Raw genomic sequence first — 17,959 nt, 5'->3', positions numbered from 1 at the left:
TGAGGGGTAATTTCTCCATGGCAGTCAGTAGCAAAGCCCTTGGACACAGAGGCCGTGCAACATCTTTAGACAGAAAGCACCATTATGCTGCTTCCAGAGCAATGGGCTGCTCTTGACTGCTGCACAGGATTTAACTGGTGTGAGCTGCTGTGGAGATGAGATGATCCTGTGCCAGGGCAGAAAGGTAGAGTTTTCTGATAACAAATGTGAATATCTAAGGGTACCAAAGCTTGATTAGAATTTATATCCCTGAGTAAATCTCTACACTGGCAGGAAATCAGAAATAGGATTCTGTGGCAAGTTCACGCCCAAATTATCTTTATTGTATAGACACTGAAGCCGTAAAACTTCTGCTTAATGAACTAAGTCTAAATCGTCCTCAGAAATGGGACAGACCTCATAACCGACTTTTCTCCAATGATTGCAAATAATGGTTGAAAACAAACTTGCTTTGCCGTATTGCTCTTTCACTCAATAAATTCTTGGAACTTTCTTGTCAAAAATGGAAAAACATGTAACAACGAACAACGTCAGCAAACTCAAAAGAGCTATTCAGCAGCATTCAGAGGAGAAGCTTTTGCAATTAAAAATGTCGTATTTGAGGCTACACATGTAACCATAGTTCTGTCTATTCATGTGGATAGTTACGATATAGCTGACCATTAATTACATGTATACATCAACTCAATACATTTCCAGAGTGTGTGCTCAAGTATAAGGTAGAACCAGCCTTCCTCTGACACAGCTTCCAAAGTAGATGCCCTTTTCTTGCCATGTTACTCAAGAAGACATGCAAAATCACCACACTGTAGTGTAGCCACCGATGCAAAGGTCAGTTGATCTTTCTAACCAGCCCTGATGCTGTATGTGGTGATGAGGAGGCTAAAAATTACTTGTACAGATTTCTAAACATAAAAAAGCCCAAAACTCCCTGTGCTGAATGCCCAGAAGTACCATACCACCGTAGCCTAGACTGTGATCAAGTAATATGCAGAACAGCTAGCTTAGTCACCTAAGTTTATTTTATTGTTTAAACAATCATTCATCAAATTATAACCTTGGGTTATGTTAATCTAAGTTACATGGAAAAATATCAGTGGTGTATAAGAGGAAGGGCCAGAACAGTTGAAGAACAAGTTATGTTATAATAAAATAAAATAAATTACCCCAAGGACTAAGCTTCTGCAAACCCTCCCCAACAGCATGAGTTACTGCCACAGTGTTCAGGCTCAGCCCCGTCTAATAGAGGCAATTAGAGATAAAGCTTCGAGCCTGGGTCTTCTAGTCACTCTTCAGTGGCCAGCCTCTGCTTCCTTCTTGCTTCTAACTCAGATCCTATCAAGGACACAATTTTCCACAGTTTTCACAGTTTCTGCAGTTTGTGTAACAAGAGCGTCCTAAAGGCCCTCTGAAGAACCCTCATTCCTAAGGCCTTAGGAACAGAAAAATTACTTTCCTAACTCCTAAAACCCTTTTATTACTTTTCAGGTGACTATACGTGTTTCTCCTAAAAGCAAATGCTTGGGAATAAACACCAGGTAGCACTGTATCAATTTTTTCCCCTATTCAAGTACAAACCACACAATCCTTCTGTATCCCAGCTGAACCATGCAGTTTTTGGCACAAGCTGATGTTATCAAAGATCCATGTTAGCAAAACAAAAAGATATTTGGACAGCATACAAAATATATTATTAGATTTTTTTTTTAAAAACCAGAGGCCCTGTTTATTCACATCAGTTAATACCACTTATTCTGACAAAAAAGACATAAATTCACAACAATGCCATTTACATGCAAATTTTACTTCCAAAGAATAATAATATTTTAAAATCACATGAGTGTGAAAAAATCACAAAAGATACACATTTTCATTTATCCTGGGAACTGATGGCTGACTCTATTTTCATTTAAATACCTATTTAATTTAAAGACTTTAAAAACATTTCATCCTTCATGTTGGTTTCTTATGAAATACAAGCACTTCAAACACCCAATACTTGTTTAAATTGTCACTTGAAGTTCATCAACACACTTCGTCGATCTGCATAAAGGTCACCTAATTTATGAATGCTGCCTTTCTCAGAAGAAAATCTATAGTTGAATTACTCTATGCTGGCAGCTGTCCTGCCCACTTGGGGCTGGGAAGAGAGAATTTATTTTAAAACCTAAAGCCAATACTACAGATGGGGTTGGAAGCTCTCTTCACGTAGCTTCTTTAAGGATTTCTGCCTCCTGCATTATCCCCCAACTTAACACTCACATATAGTTACCCTGGGAGCCGTAGACAGCTGAGCACTTATTTACAGCAAGCCACTTACAGGTTCTTAGTGGATGATTAAATAAATTCCTTGCCTCGGAAAGGTTACTTTCAGTGGAAACCAGAGTACTATTTTAAGTGGATAGAGAAATCAGTCACTTTAAACAGTCAACACAAAGACACGGGAATACATTTGTTGTAGCAGATGGGCTAATTAATCCACAAGCAAGTTGTGAATGTTAAGTAAAGAATATATCTTTTCTCATGTAAACCATCCTCCTGCCCTGTTTGATTAAGCTTCTGTTTAATGAACACTCTCCCTCTGCTTTTGGACACGCCACAAAGTCTGGGCCACTTGTCAACATCTCCCCCAGAGTGACTGGTAGCCGCTGCCTGGATCCTGGCCATCCCCTTTGGATTCTTGCTCTAAATCCAGCCACATGCAAAACTTCATCAGCGCCAGAAAATAAACAAGCAAATGGGCTTTGTCTTTCATGCGCAAATCAACTGCCTTTGGCCAACTGCCACTTCTAACGCCAGCACCGCTGTACATGGGTTTATTCCCGATCACACAGAGGTGGACAGCAGAGGAGGAAGGAGGGACTGGACTAAATAACAAAACAGTGACTACAAAGAAATGTAGGCAAATGGTTGTTAGCCTATCCTTGTGCTTTGAGTTCTAAATAAAAAAAAAAAAAGAAAAACAGGAAAATCAGTCCTTCGAAGAAGACTGCTTCCAGGATTTAAGTGCCTGTGATTGAGAAATTAAATAGCCTTGTCTTCTAACACTTTTCTGCTCTTGATAATTTAACACTGGCCAGAATTTTTGAATCAAGAGGGCCAGAAATGTCGGTCTGTTTCGTGTAGTCTTTACTTTCCCCATATTAAGAGAAAAAGGGGAAAAAAAAGATGTGTAGTCATGTGAATGCAACCATCACAAAAGGTGTCACATTAGCAGTTCACGAGACAACCTCCTATCCTCAGCAAATACCTGGCATATACAAGTTGAAATTTAAGATCAGCTCTGCTGAAGTAAAATCCTTGGAGACCTTCTGTTTAATCAGTAAGGGCAAAGGGAAGAATAACCGGAGCGTTCTGTTACAGCAGAGATGTCCAGACACAAGGGTTTCCCAGAGAAATGACAGAGATGCTGTCTGACGTGATGATGGAGTTCACACAAGGCTCACTGTCCTAGGAGATTTCAACACCCTTGCAGAAGATGTCTCTGACCTGACAGGTGCTAAATCTGCTCTCGTCACAGCAGTCTCTTCACCTCTTCCCCTCGTCCTAAATACATCCAGGCTATCACACCCTGGGTGCATCCTTGGATGGCAAACTGGCATCGAACGCTGTCCCTTAGTTTGACTAGTCCTTCTTCAGGACAGGAACTTGAGCCCTAACTACAACCCACAGAAAAAGAACAAAAGCATACCATTTTCCTCTCCCAGACTTGAAGCTTTTGGCACACACAGCCTCTAGAAAACTTCCGGAGTTGAGTGCCACCAGCTGTGAGGTTCTCTGGGCAGGACAGAGGCGCACAGGACATGTGAGCTACCATTAACATGTGTCCTAGAGAGGACACTGCAACTCTTCCACTAACGCAAATGTGATAGCTCATCTACAGAAAGGGCACTCGACGTGCTGACCTTCCAGGTTATAGTTCAGTCTAAGCTGCATTTCTTGAGCAAATTAATCTGAAAGGTAGCAAATTCAGCCATTACGCAATAACACTATCTCAGTCAGGGTTCAGGCAAGTTCAGTAAATGGACAACTTTTATTATGCTGGTTAATGACATTTCCTCTTCCTTAGCCAGATGAGTTAAGCGATGCTTGTCCCCTGACCGCCAAATCTTGTCATCCCTCCTGAAAGCTACACAAGCAGCTGAACATGCAGGCTCTGGCTGCTTTCCTCAGGCTGAACCACAGGCTTGTAACGAGAATTGCATCTCCATTACCTGTAGACCTGAGGTTTGCCCTGTTTGATAGATTGTCTGTTCAGTTTGACAACACTGAATAGACCCAGGCAATGCCCAGTACTGCAGCCTTCTGCGCGTCTTCCTATGCATAACCAGCACCACTTCCATTTCCCAGTATTTAGCAGAAATCTACTGTGGCTGAAAAGTCTATGTCTAATCCTTAACCTAAGCGAGACAAAATAAATGCTACAAAAAGTGGGAAAACATGGAAATATACCTATTTCCACTCTGTAAAGCTTTCTTGCAGAGACAGACAACATAGTGACTTTCCAGCAATTTTGATTATCTAAATAGCAGCTGTCAGGAAAAAGCATCCTTCTCTCAGCTGACCTCAAGACGATGCTTCATTTTGTCAGAGTTGTTCACCACAATCAGTGCATCCGTGGGCAGGTCTGACAGCTGCAACTCCTGTCTATGAAGGACATGTCACATACCCAGAAGACCACAGCAAAGAGCTGGACACTGCCTGGAAGTATTGCCTAATAAGCTATCCTAAGGAATTCAAAAGATTTTTAAACTGGATTGGAAAAAGTGCCCCAGGTAGGTGTACAGGGAATGGAGAAACAGTTCTCATTGCAACAGCAAATGAGTGAGCGAGGGAACTGATAGAGAAGTGCTTGTGCAACTTGGTTCTCCAACAAATATAAACTCTAGTTTAATACCTTTTTCTCCATGATTTTGCCTTCTCTACCCAGTCATCTCTAACTAAAACAAAACTACTACTACAAGAAGCATCTCCCAGAACTTTGTATGCAGATTTGTGCTCCATGTTTTGAAAGGAAAGTCCATTGTAAGCAAAGAGATCACTGAAGATCCCCCATCCCACCCTTTTAGGAGGAGGTTTGGGATTTTAAATCCCAAACTGATTGATGGCCTAATTGCATTTAAGGTATTAAAAATAGGAAAAGGATGGTGTTTTGGATGCACGCCTACAGCTTGCTTCCAGCTGAACCATCCATCACTCACCACAAATGCCTTTGAGCATTTCCATCCCCTCCAACAGTGTATGGAAAAGTCCACCCTGGGAGACACCTGACATTTCCATGTCTAAAGTCTCTTTGTGGATCTGGGCCCCCACCTTGAGATGTATTTCAGAAAAACACTTGGATGCTACAATTCACACCTCCAGGATAACTATGCCCGCTCCAACAAGTTTAAAAGTACTACTGAGTTGGCAGTTTTAATCTGTGGCCAGAATGTGACCTGGGTCCCTGCACTTCATAGCACAAGGCTTGGCAGCCTGCATAACCGAACACCCCCTCCGCCTCCCCACTGCATGTTACAGCAATGCACATCTCACAAAGACCCTTTCAGTTCCTTTAGCGCTGATGTTCAGCAACATCAGAACAGCTCAGTAAGCACAGCAACAGCTCAGAAAAGGTTCACTGCAGTTTTGAAAGGGAGAACGTACTATTATCTGCAAGTCTCTTGGTTTGTGTTATCTGCACTTCTCTTGGTTTGTGAGTGAAATGAAAGCACCAAATTAAATTTACAAATCACTGCACTAGTTTCATAGTGAGCTGCCCGGAGACAAGTGCTGGTAGACTTGCATTTGTGAGCAGCCGCTATTCTCCTTTTCTGACTCCCTCAATTTGCCTGGCACTGTTACTAGTAGCTGTGGCCAACTTTCTTGTATTCTCTTCCAACTGGTATTCCAAGTGCCATTCTCCTCTCTCGTGCTTTGCTACCTCTGGTCTCTCTCTTCTCTCCTCTCTCTTAGGCTGTTTGCTCTTCTCACTCTACCCTTCTCTTTCAGTGTGGACCTTTCTTTTCTCCCCGGGGTTCTCCTTTCTCTCATGCCTCTCGATTCCAGCATCCTCCATCTTTCCTTTGTCGAACCCTTCTCCACAAAGACCTCCAGCTGCCCTCTCACCAAACCTGTCCCCTTCCTGCGGGGTGAGAATGCCGACTCTTGTCATCCTCCCATGGTGACAGCTGGACAGTCTGAACACCAGTGAGGTCTGCCTTCGCCAGCACCTCCTGGTACCAACACAAATGCTCAACTAACCCAGATGGTGATATAACAAAGCTGGAGCATATTTACTATGTAAATTGCTTTTAATATCGACAAACAGTTTTTCTTAGGATATTAGGATTCTGCCAGAGAGTAGTAAAGACTAAACTAGCTGTGATACGCACAAAATACGTTGAGTTACTTCTTGATATAGTAAGATCATAATTTATTACATTAATCATTGCAAACTTTTCCTATTTGTGGATAGGACATTATACAAATCTCTCACAAGATCTACCACATACATCAACCCTTCGATGGTGGGGAAAAATAACAATCAAAGGCCAGTGTGTGTGCTCAGAACAAATATTTTTTATCTCTAAGTCCCTGCACTGAATGGTATATTCTCCCTGTGAACTTCACAGTGTCTCTGCTCTAACTCAAGCTCATTCTCCCATTTCTCTTCCAGGGTATGTATTTGTCTCAGAGAAGAGGCACTTCAAAAGGTAGTTGCCATTAAAGTTTTAGGAGGTCAAATTAGTGACATTCTTTAATCATCTGTAATTTCCAGTGAATAATGGAAGGGCTGAATGGCAGATTTCGGGACTCTCTAAATAACATGTAGTCGTTTTTCTCCTTTTCAGGGAATCATGTTCTACATTTCACTAACAAAAAAAGTCTCTCCTTCACCTTTAAAAAACCCACCAGTCTTCCATGAACTCAGCCACGGCTGGCATCGCCACATGAATGCTACACTTATCACTGTCATAACAATTCATCCACGTACAGACGCCTGAAACTCCTGGTCTCCTCCGAACCGAGTAGTTTAAAAAGATAGATGGCTGCCTTCTGGCTAATTGTGGGAGTTCTTTCATTACTATAAAAAGACTTTTTATATCTCAAGTGACTTTATAAGCAGTGAATAATGAGACTTAAAGTCTTTGGAAAAGAGTCCACTGATCAAATGCTAGGATAACTTATGGGCACAGTGACCTTTTCCTCAGTAAGATACTCCAAACTGCTGCTGTTGGCACATTATTAAAATTCCCCATTTAAGGCATGCAGTTAAGCACAAGGCAGATTTTATTTTTAAATTCAATTTAAGGTAGCACAGCAAGAGCTAGAGCTCTCCCAGGCCTGAGGACTAACTCCAGCTGTGCAGGAGCAGGGCAGCTGGCGGCAGCAGCACAGGCAGCTGGCTGGGTCCCACCGCCCGGCTCCCGACTGCGGTGCCGGGAGCCTGCTTCCCCATTCACAGCACTCATCACCTCAACAAGAGAGCATGTCTCCACCAGCACATCCACCAGCAAGCACCAGCGCACTGAGCTGGCTCTTAAAAGCTGTAGAGAAGAGCAGTCAACAGCATGTTGCCTCCAGTCTCTCCAGTAAGAAGAGTTTTGCCTCGGCCAAGGGAGTGCTCCCTGTGCCAGGGTTTCACTCTGCAAAACAGCAGCAATGTTAAACCCAATGTCAGAGCCCTGAGCCTGGTCCCATCCCTGAGTGAAAGCCTGGACAGCCCTGGGTGCTGCCACGCATCGCACCCAACCCGTTGTCCTGCTGGGGTGCCGACGACATGCAGTGCTAAGGTCAGAGTGCCCCCTAAAAGCATCCGCACTTGCTTTTCTGTAATGAAAGTACAACAGACTTGCTCGACTTTAACATGCGTTTCTCTGTATCTGTTTTAGTTGTCATCTTGAAGGAACAGAAAAGGGTCCTCCTCTCTCGACATAAAACTTTGAAGGTCCTTTCCATTATTTTTCCATTCTTCTTTCATGCTGCCTTGACGCTAATGTGACACTGTTGTTCTCCATTGATTTTCATGGCTTTACTCCAGAAGAAGCATATTGGCAATTTTTTGTGTGCATAACAGTACTTGTAAAAATTTCTTTCCAACTTTTTACAGGACTAAACGTTTTAAAAATGTTTTTCACAAGCTTACACATATTTACAGTGGCTCAGCCATGGGGGCTGACACAGCAATAGATTACAATGAAGTTTAACTTCTGGAACACGGCACATGGCAACTTCCTTGATCTCTTTTTCAAAGAAGAAGAAAATGCGAATTCAAAGGAATTTTGAGAATTTGGGGCCTCACCTGCCATTCAAAAGTCCATGAGATGCTTTTGTACCAGAAAGTTCCCAACAGGTCTCAGGAAAGCTTAGCAACAATTTTTATTTGAACATCATGACAGCATGTAATAGCACCATTCATGAGAGCACATAATATTAGTGACAGTATGCTTGTTCACGTTTAGTTACACACAGTGAACATGAAAGAAACTACATGTAGATGCATACATGGTTATATGTGAAAACATATTTGCATCTGTTTCTTCCCTTTTGCTTCCCTCTCTCCTACTTCAATAATCCTTCAAAGACTATTTAGTAATGTAGGATTACTTTACTTTTCTACTGAATAATGGCTTACTGCACTGTCACAGAAATACTTTACGTTTTCAGTGTCTGAAGTCTAATTTCCACTTTCCTTCTTAGCAGGAAAAATGGTAAGGGATGTGAATATTAGGATCAGCCTAATACTACCTTATTTATACAGCACCACGGCTATGTACATGTCTTCAAGTAGTAAGAGCTGCAGCTCCTTCCTGGCTGAAAATCAATTACATCTGCTATTTCTGTTCCAGTGTTTCTACGTCTATTCTTCCTTCTGGAGTGTCTCTGTCCTTCCTCTCTCCATATCTCCACCTTCCCTCACCACTTCCTTCCTCTGCTTTACTCCATCTGTCTCTTTGGCTTCCCTCCCTTATCTTTCTCTCCCTCCTTTTACTTCCGTTATCTTCCTGGGTTTGGTCTCTGCAGTGTCAGCAGCAGCAGCCACTCCTGTAGAGCTTTAGTGCTTAATATCTGCAAAGGGACCCTTCCCCTGCACGAAGTCTACTTGTCAGGCCCCTCCATACCAGCTTCAGGAGAGAATGACGTAGCTCATTTCTGCAACAAGCTCCCCAAACACCAGCAAAGGGCAATTACAGAGGAAGTTCGCACAGTGCTCATCAGTTTCCTTTTTCCAGGCAGTTCTGGGTGTACAGCAAGACTGTGTCAGAGCTGCTGTTCCAGCTCTCCAAGGCACGGCAAGGTTGTTAAGGACCAAATGGCTGAAAAATATGGCAGGGAGCTTACATGTGGCTTGTAGCCAAGGCTGCGCGGTCGACTGGCCACTGAAAACGCTGCATGAATCAGATTTGTACCGCTGCCTTGCAATATTACAAATATCACTGAAATCCATGCAGATTTTGAAGCATCTCACGTTAATTGTTCAGAGAAAAACCCGTCCTGTGGATATATGCGGGCAGTTTGTGCCGCTTTTCAGTTGCCATGCACTGACATCAGATGGGGCATTTTAGCATACAGAGCAGAAAAGACCTTTCAACATCAGGAACAGAGTAATTCTTTCTGTTTGGAGCAACAGAGTTATCCTTTAATGTTTAATGAGATTCTTTGACAGCCTTTTTTATTATCTTATGTAAACGCAGCATGAATGATTCAATTAAAACACTGAAAAAAATACTGCATTCCACACTTTACACCTCCTATACTTGTCTATTTAGAAGAAAACACCTAGGTGCAAGGACTGTGTCTTTTTGGTTGTACAGTATCAAGCACCATAAAGCCTCAAAGTAAGTAGGGTCTTCTAGACAATGCTGCAGTAAAAATAATGATTATACATCTGTGCCGAGAATTTAGACAACGAATTATAAGGGAACGTGAATTAAAATAGACATGCTTGAAAATAAAGTTTATGGCCTAGACAATGAAAATACTTTAACCATGGCCCACTGTGGGATATCAAGACAAGGGCAATGTCATCTCTGCTTTGTCTCAGGAATAAAGTACTTTTAAAAAACGGTTTTCTTTTTTCAATTTATATGACATTTCATGAGAAAAAAAAAAGACACCAGTAAAAGAAGAATATAAGGCACTTTATTTTTTACTTTATATATTAAAAGAGAAGTGTTAGGTGCACATAAATTCCTGCTGGCAATATATAAATTATACACACAACACTATTTCATAAAGGGAGATGTAAGTTTTCTATGTGCTTATAAAAGAATGGTTGAGTAACAACCCACTATCTAGAAATGCTTTTAATAAGCTTTAACAGCATAGTGTTTGCAAAAACCAAAGTTTCTGAACCAATGAGTTATTTCACCAGAAGCAACAACACTGAAAGGTAATACTTCTCAACTGAACTTCTTAATTAAACCTCACAGCCAGATTTTAAGATGTTGTATTTGCCATCTAACCATGATTTCTGCCTTGCAGTGTTTATTTACACCAACTTCTGCAACCTTCTTCAGCAGGTGGCAAGAAACTGTGGCAAAATACAAAATTTCTACTTACAGAAACCCAAATATGATATGTCATCACAGCTTGTAGAATCTTTATTGTACTTTAAAGAATAAGATCCAGTCAAGGAGGAGCAGTGTAGACCTGCACCTGGATGGATATATAGCAGGCAAGTGCAAATTTCAACCAAATCCTAATTCTTGATGCTCTTACAGCTCAGATGTACCTGGATTCAAGGGTTTCTTCTTGGCTTACTTGTTGAAAAGGTTATGTTTTAGAAAGGCTCACTTGGAGAACAGACTATTTTCCCCCTTAAATCTCAAATCAAATAGGCTCCTGTTTCAAAACCCACATCATGTAGGACTTGAGAGTAGCTTTCATGTTACTGCTGACAGATATATTCTTTAAGAAAGCCAGCTTCCGTTAAACATTCATGGTAAGCTGGTTCTACAAGCTAGTGAAGTAAAATGTCATAGCATAAAGTTATTGGTGAAAAGAACTGTAGCTGAAAAGCAGAGACTTCCAATAAATTGAGAAATGTCTGAAGCCAGCTCAAAATGGCAGGGCAAAATTTAAACAAACCTTCCCCACCCGAGGAGAGGCAGACAGGCATAAATCATTCCTGGCAATCAATTCTGCTATTTCAATTCGTCCTGACACTTGTTGGGCTCGGTCGCTGACATGGAACCGTGGCAGAAAGGCCAGGCCACCAGGGAAATTTGGCCAGCTTCCACATCCGAGAGCAAACCACCCGACCGCAGGTCTTCAACTCTCGTAGCACGGTTCTTTGTTCCGAGCATAAAACATTTTGTCCTCTGTGTTTCAGGTCTGCCTCCAACATCTCATGATACAAAAATTCTTTGATTACTATTTGTGCAAGAGATGGGAAATATTGGGCAAGGCTCCAGCTGGGAATGGCAGCTTTTTGGGCAGACAATTTAAAAATCAACCTGCTGAGTTAATATTCATAGTATTGTTTCTCACTGTGACTACTTTGCAGTTAATTATTGATATTCTGTTAGACAACAAGCAAAACATCTGAGAAAAGAGACTGCAGGTTTCCAGTTCTGTGAAAATTCAGTGTTTACATACATAGTAGACAAATCTGCTCTTGATGGAGAATCTCAGAGAAGAAGAATTTTGTGGGAAAGAATTTGCATATCGGCCTCGAGTGCTTTCATTAATACCAAATGTAAATACCATCATGCTCAGTTATCAGTGCAGAAGTCCCACTAAAACACAGTTAAGGTAGCCAGTGCTATCTTATACACATCCAGAACGCTCATTTTTTCCCCCGCCCTCCCCCAAAACTCAGCCTAAGGGAAACCCGGAAGCGGCAAGGCCAGGTACCCAGCCATGCAATCTTAACCTCCAGCTTCCCTCTGATGCCTGCTGCCATCAGTGGAAAGGAGCTGCAGGCAAGCCATCACATCCACTATGTCGCATGGTTCTATCGAGCGAGAGAGGGATTGCTTGGAGCAGCCTGTGATACTGCAATCTCTGAGAGATCAGACGAGCAGATGAGGTGCATGAGTACCAAATGGGGTTCAGTATCCTCGTTTCACCCGCTGATGTTTGGGTAGGGGGAGGCACAGTGCCCCTCAGAAGCTGTCAGGCAGGAGATGCACCTGGTCTATGGGGCAAAGCAAGGAGGCACTGTGCACAACAGGCTGGAAGCAAACTCAAAAGGCATGTCTCCAGCTGCCAAGTCTAGCAGTTAAGCAGCCATTTCTCCCCACCTTTTACTCCAGGCCTAGGCTAGTCAGCCAGACTTCTTTAGAGTAACGAAACCAATAGCATACAAGACTTTCCCTTAAAAAATGAGGACAGTAAGGACTGGGGCAGTAGCAGCTGCATATTGACGCAGCAACGTAACAAATAAGTAATTTGCTTAGAAATTGGGAAGGCTGAACTCAGCATAAGTGAGTATGAAATCACGTCTTTCACTCTTCAAGGGAGTCTTTCCATCAGGTTACTGGACATTTTTGAAATTATACACCACTTTCTGAAGCTACAATCTGAAGTAATTAAATACAATCTAACCAGTTATTAAGCAGGGTTGGAGTTAACGAGCTAGTGTGGGTGGATGAAGGGTACTTATACGAAACGCTCACTCCATCGCAGTCAAATTGGCACAACAGTTGTGTTCGGAAGTCTCCCGGTAGTGGAGCAAATGACAGGTTTAGTCTCAATTTCTGGTTCTCTTCTCTTTATTATATTCTGGTTACTGTGCTTTCCTAAACCATGACTCGTTAACATTTCTCCTTTTTTTCTCCACCTTTTTCCCCTCAATATTTAGCCTTCTCCCCTCCTGCCCTCCTCCTTTCACCTGCCAAGGTTCCAGGTAAACCTCCCAGTCCTGCTGAAGCCATTGATATTTTAGAAGACATTAGGCATGTCATTAGGAATTGGCAGGAGAAATTTGCTGATATTTTTGCAAAGGTCACTAATAAAAGTATTAAACAAGATCGCTGCAAAGACAAATCCTTCTGAAGCTCCAGCAGTAACCTCTCTCCAGCCTTTAACTTTCCTTTTTAACACTACATGTAGACAGATATTCCTCCAGAGTCAACTCCATATCCTCCTTACAACCACTTATCTAACCATTTCTCTTCCACTTTAGCTAGTATTTTCCCTTATAATACCATATTAGATATTTTTGTTTATCTGAAGTCCAGATAAAGAGGACCTACTACATACTCTTTGTCAAGATAAGGCATTTGCTAATCAAAAAGTCTATCAGGTTAGCCTGGCTTTGTAACCATCTACCCTGCTGAGTCTGCAATTCATTACATCCCACTTTCCCTTTGCCTCCCCTATGTGTAATCATCCTTTTCATGAAATTGTACTTTAACACCTTCCACACTGTGTATGCTGAACTTGAAGGCTATCAAACCCCACAATGATCCTAAGCATAGATACACCATTTAATTTTATTCCACCATCTCCAGCACGCTAAACTAGTTTAACAAATCTCCCTATTTGTTCTGGCTACTACTTCTCTCAACAGTGGCACCCCTTGCCTCACAGTTATGCCAGTATAACTACTTCGGGGGGCTGTGCTAAAAATTAGACCACTGAAAAACCTCACTTCAGAGATCATCTTTATTAAAATGTTAGGGTTATTTACCCTACAGGCAATTGCCTTCTCCCTCCATGTTGCCCATGTTCCACCCAAATCCCCTCTCCTACCCCTTCACTCTTCAGGGGGTTTTCCCCTCCATTCAAAACACATATCTGTGCAAATCCTTCTGAGAGGTTTTTAAACTTTTCTGATTGACACAGATTGTATCTCCCCAAAAGGAAGAAAATCATCTACAAAAAGGGCAGACTGTGATAAAATGACTACTCTCCTTCTACTCTCCTTAGGTTGTATTTCATGACACTACCTGGACACAAGGCACAGGTGCTGTACAGTAGAACCAACTAGTCTTCAGGTTGAAGAGGAAGATAGTAATTTCTCTTTACTACTAAACACCTCGCCCTCACATTTGCAGTTAAACTTCTCTGATGCAGACCTACATTAGGCTCATGTTTATATTGCAAGAATAACTACTTATGCTGTTTTCAATTCTGCCAAGGAGTAATAGACACGTCTTACACAAGATGGGGCATCGAGTGGATGATGCATATGCAACACAATCAAAACTGAGCTCTGATTCCCGAACATACAAAATAATGTAAAGTGACCTTTCAGTTTTAAGAAAATTTAGCTTTCTAGGGGAATACATTTTAGAAGCCTCAAGTGATCTCAAATGTGGGACACTAACCCTCAAATGATCTTCTATGAGGTACATTAACTATAAGGAAAATTCAAACTGGATTTCAGAGTTCTTAAGGGTTTCCCATTTAATCATGCTCAGTCTCTAAAAGACAGAGACTTTTGTTTCACCATAACAAAATCAACAAAGACTACACTTTGGACATCCTTTGGTATCACAAAGCATTGGCAGCATCAGAATAAGCAGCAAATCTCCAGCATTCACTTCCATCTAAGTTTCGTCTATAATACTGCCAGTAACATGCTTCGGCAGCTCACCAGATTCTACAATCAACTCTGACACAAGCTGAAGAAAAATCTATATTCCCTTTGAATCATCTAACTTTCACATAAGCCCCACAGTTACTTATTCTGACCATTAATTTTCTGCATGTTCATCCGAAGACATGAACCAGCTGCTGGTCAATGGGTGAAAGTTACCAGTTCCACCAACCTAACAGCAGTTTTTGTAAGCTTTAGGGAAGACCAGCCTTCAGGTAACTTAAGTGGTATCACCTAGACCAAATTACAGAGCAGCCAGATGAACTGCTCGCCCAGTCAACTGCTGACTGTGTTGAGTTTCCATCTGGGACACCAATCTCATCCACTCACACTTAAATGCAAAACAAGTGTCTAGAAGAAAAGGGAAGCAGTGGTACATCTGACTCTTTGCAAATGCCAGAAGACATGAAACCTGGTGAGATATGGGGAAGAAAACATCCAGAGGGATATAGAAATAAGGATTTTTCCATACACAAAGGGTAGGTGGGGTTATCTAGATGCAGAGCTGCAAATACTTATCCAAGCCAAAATATACAGATCTTGAGCTACTGCATAAGTACAACTGCTCACAGAATTTATGCAGGAAAAAATCTGTTAGCTTTAATTTGAAATACACGGCATGGGAGAAGATACTCAGACCACCAAATGTAGACACCTAATTCAATTGTCAATTCTTCTTCTATAGTCAAAGACAAGAGAGGGGAGGAAAGGGCGAGTCAGAGATGTGAACTAGCTGTGAGTAAGCTGAATCATCCTCTGGAAACGTCCACCACTCTCCAATGACAACAGGGAGTCTAGAGAAATGAGCTGGTTATAAATTTCAGCACCCTGGATGATGTATGAATATCCTTTAAATTTATCAAAAGGCATGACCTCAGTTTGGAGAATTTAGAGAAAAAAAAAATCAGGCATTAAAATAAAATGGGTGAAGACAGGGAGAGAACAGATTTTCTAAATGCTGAAAAATTATAAATACATTTTATCATGGCTTTTGGTAATCCAGGGAGAACATCTCTATTAATAGATAGCAGTATTCAAGGGTGTTGTAAACATTTTTCCCAGGATGAGGTCTGATTTATAGTCTTGGACAGAAATTATTCTTCCCATGTCTTATAAAAGCAGCAAAAAGCATTCACTCAGCATGGTTTCAAGTTACACAAGTACAACACAGCGGAGACTCCCCTGCTTCTTGATGCCTTCTGTATTGCCATAAGTTAGCTCAAAGATGGTTTTCTTTTTTTTAGAGCAATATTTTACAGTCTGTTAATATATAAAGTGGATTATCGCCTTTGGGTATTTTGTGAAAAAATAAAAGAGAAAACAACTGAGGTATTTCGTTTAGTATAGCTGTTGCTGCGCATGGGTAATCATTTATTTTTCTCCCATAATATATTAGGCTTCTCAGCACTCGGACTTCCTAAAGTAGCTTCACTAACATAGTTGGCTGTAAGCTTCTCAGAGCCCATCTTGTCAATTATCTGCGAATTTACAGGGATTTACATGAAAGATTATAACGAGTTGGGTTTGAAAGAGGCTGTAAAGGTGTGAGGTATTTATAACGAAGCCCGGAACAGCTAAGATGGAGAAAGGTATTATGCCAGCTCTCACAATCATACAATGAATGCTTTTTTCATTTAAAAGTTATGTTACAAAAAATGGAAGCATAAATGAATTAGACAGTGCAGGACTGAGAATATCCAAGGCTGCCTTTATCACTGGCTTGGCCCTGTCATCCTTGCATAGTCACTTATTGTGACTATATTTTGACTTCCCTGCCTGTTGTTACACTGAAGATAAAACAGTAGAGTTCTACTCTGACTTCAATCACAAACTATTGTTTTTGCTTTTTTTTTTTTATATAGGACATCAGATTTTTATTTTTTTCCCCCTATACGCAGAGCATCATTTCCAAGCATGATGCACGCTTGTTGCACTACTCCTCAGAAACACCGTGCAGCTGAGTTCATGTTTGCCAAGCACTTCTGAATCTCACAAAAGAGCACAGTTGCAAAGCAAATTGCAATAAGGACATAAGTGGAAGTTTGATAAAAGCTGTAGCAACAGCACAAAGCAATAACAGGCGGAAGTTATGACTGACATTTGACCCTCGTTCATGTATCTCCAAATGTCACCAATGTTCAAGACATATTGGATGCTTTACCAACAGGGAAATCACAGAATAGTGTTAGCAGAAATAGGACAGTTCCCATGCCAGAGTATCTGCATTTCCAATCGATCTGACACCTGAAGGACTCCATTCAAGGTCTCGACACCACTTGGCAGATACAGATGTAAATGGCTTGCAGGTACAGCTCCTCAAAAATATGACGGCTGCAAAGAACATCTCCCAGCTGGGAGCACTTCGCACAGCTCTGTCCAGCTCTGCCACTGGCACATTCCCTTAGCGGGAGGCAGGCACACTGCTGGCAGCACAAACAGCTCTGCCCTCTGGTTTCTGACTCTCGGTTTCAGTAACACAGCGAATGCACGCAGAGTTAACCACAAAACTGGGGTCTCTGTGTACTTAACTTGCACCTGGGTCAGGACACTACTACGCTGGTTTGCTTTTAACTTGTGATGTGTAACATATGCCTGTATGTGCTTGGATCTGTTCTTTGTCACACTGCGTGAGAAAGGCTTTTAAACAACCATTCACAGGACATTTGACACATTCAGAAATTCCCTTCTGTGTCAAAAGGGTGGACTGGAGAAATCTTTAAGATGAAGAGAAAAAGCTAGAATATATGTTGTTATATACCCTAAGTAGCTCCCTGGAACACGCATGTAAAGCAAGGCTTGTGACTTGTAAAATTATTCTTAATTAAAAAAAAAAGTTTTGTGAAAAAGTTAGAAGCATACTTGATGGGAGACCAGAATCTCGTTGCCTGAAGTAGGAAGATATTTATAGACGAAGATGTGCAAAAGTGGAACACAATTTTTGTCAAATACAAATTAAGCTAATGTACCATTAAAAGCTGGCAGCTTATATACATTAAAAACACGAGATTAGGACACAGACTGTGCTATGACAAACTATCTGTGCAGCGACATGATAGGGGTGATCCAGCATCCCACTAGGAACTCAAACATCAACTTGCTACTTCTCCTGTGGCATATTTAGGATGAGCTTTCTGAATACTAATATTAATCCAGAAAAAGGTATGTTTTCTTTCTGGCAAAATACATTAACAACAGATAAAAAAGAACAAAAAGGTATGAAGCTTTATGAAAGGTAAGGCAGTACTTCTAGAGACAGTATATATTGTTTTGTTATGATGCATAGCCCTTCCTTATGTTGGATCTTATCTTCTGCACCCTGCGGCAACTTCACTGAAGCTGTTCAGCAGAATTTTGCTGCCTTCAGGAGGAGAAAGAAAAAGAGGGAATAAGAAGAATAGCTTATAGTCCAGAATGGTGTCATTGTAA

The 17,959-nt window shown here is 41.4% G+C and overlaps 1 protein-coding gene across 4 annotated transcripts in view; it reads right to left on the bottom strand.

The window, feature by feature from the left end:
* Positions 1 to 17,959, bottom strand: part of PDZRN4 (PDZ domain containing ring finger 4) — a 263,260-nt gene that overhangs the window by 48,214 nt on the left and 197,087 nt on the right. The gene's annotated exons all lie outside the window — the stretch shown is intronic.

The sequence above is a fragment of the Tauraco erythrolophus genome, chromosome 4 (assembly GCF_009769465.1).
Source record: "Tauraco erythrolophus isolate bTauEry1 chromosome 4, bTauEry1.pri, whole genome shotgun sequence".
Classification (NCBI taxonomy): Eukaryota; Metazoa; Chordata; class Aves; order Musophagiformes; family Musophagidae; genus Tauraco; species Tauraco erythrolophus.
The sequence above is the reverse complement of the archived record's forward strand: the minus strand, read 5'-3'. Positions and strand labels throughout refer to the sequence as shown.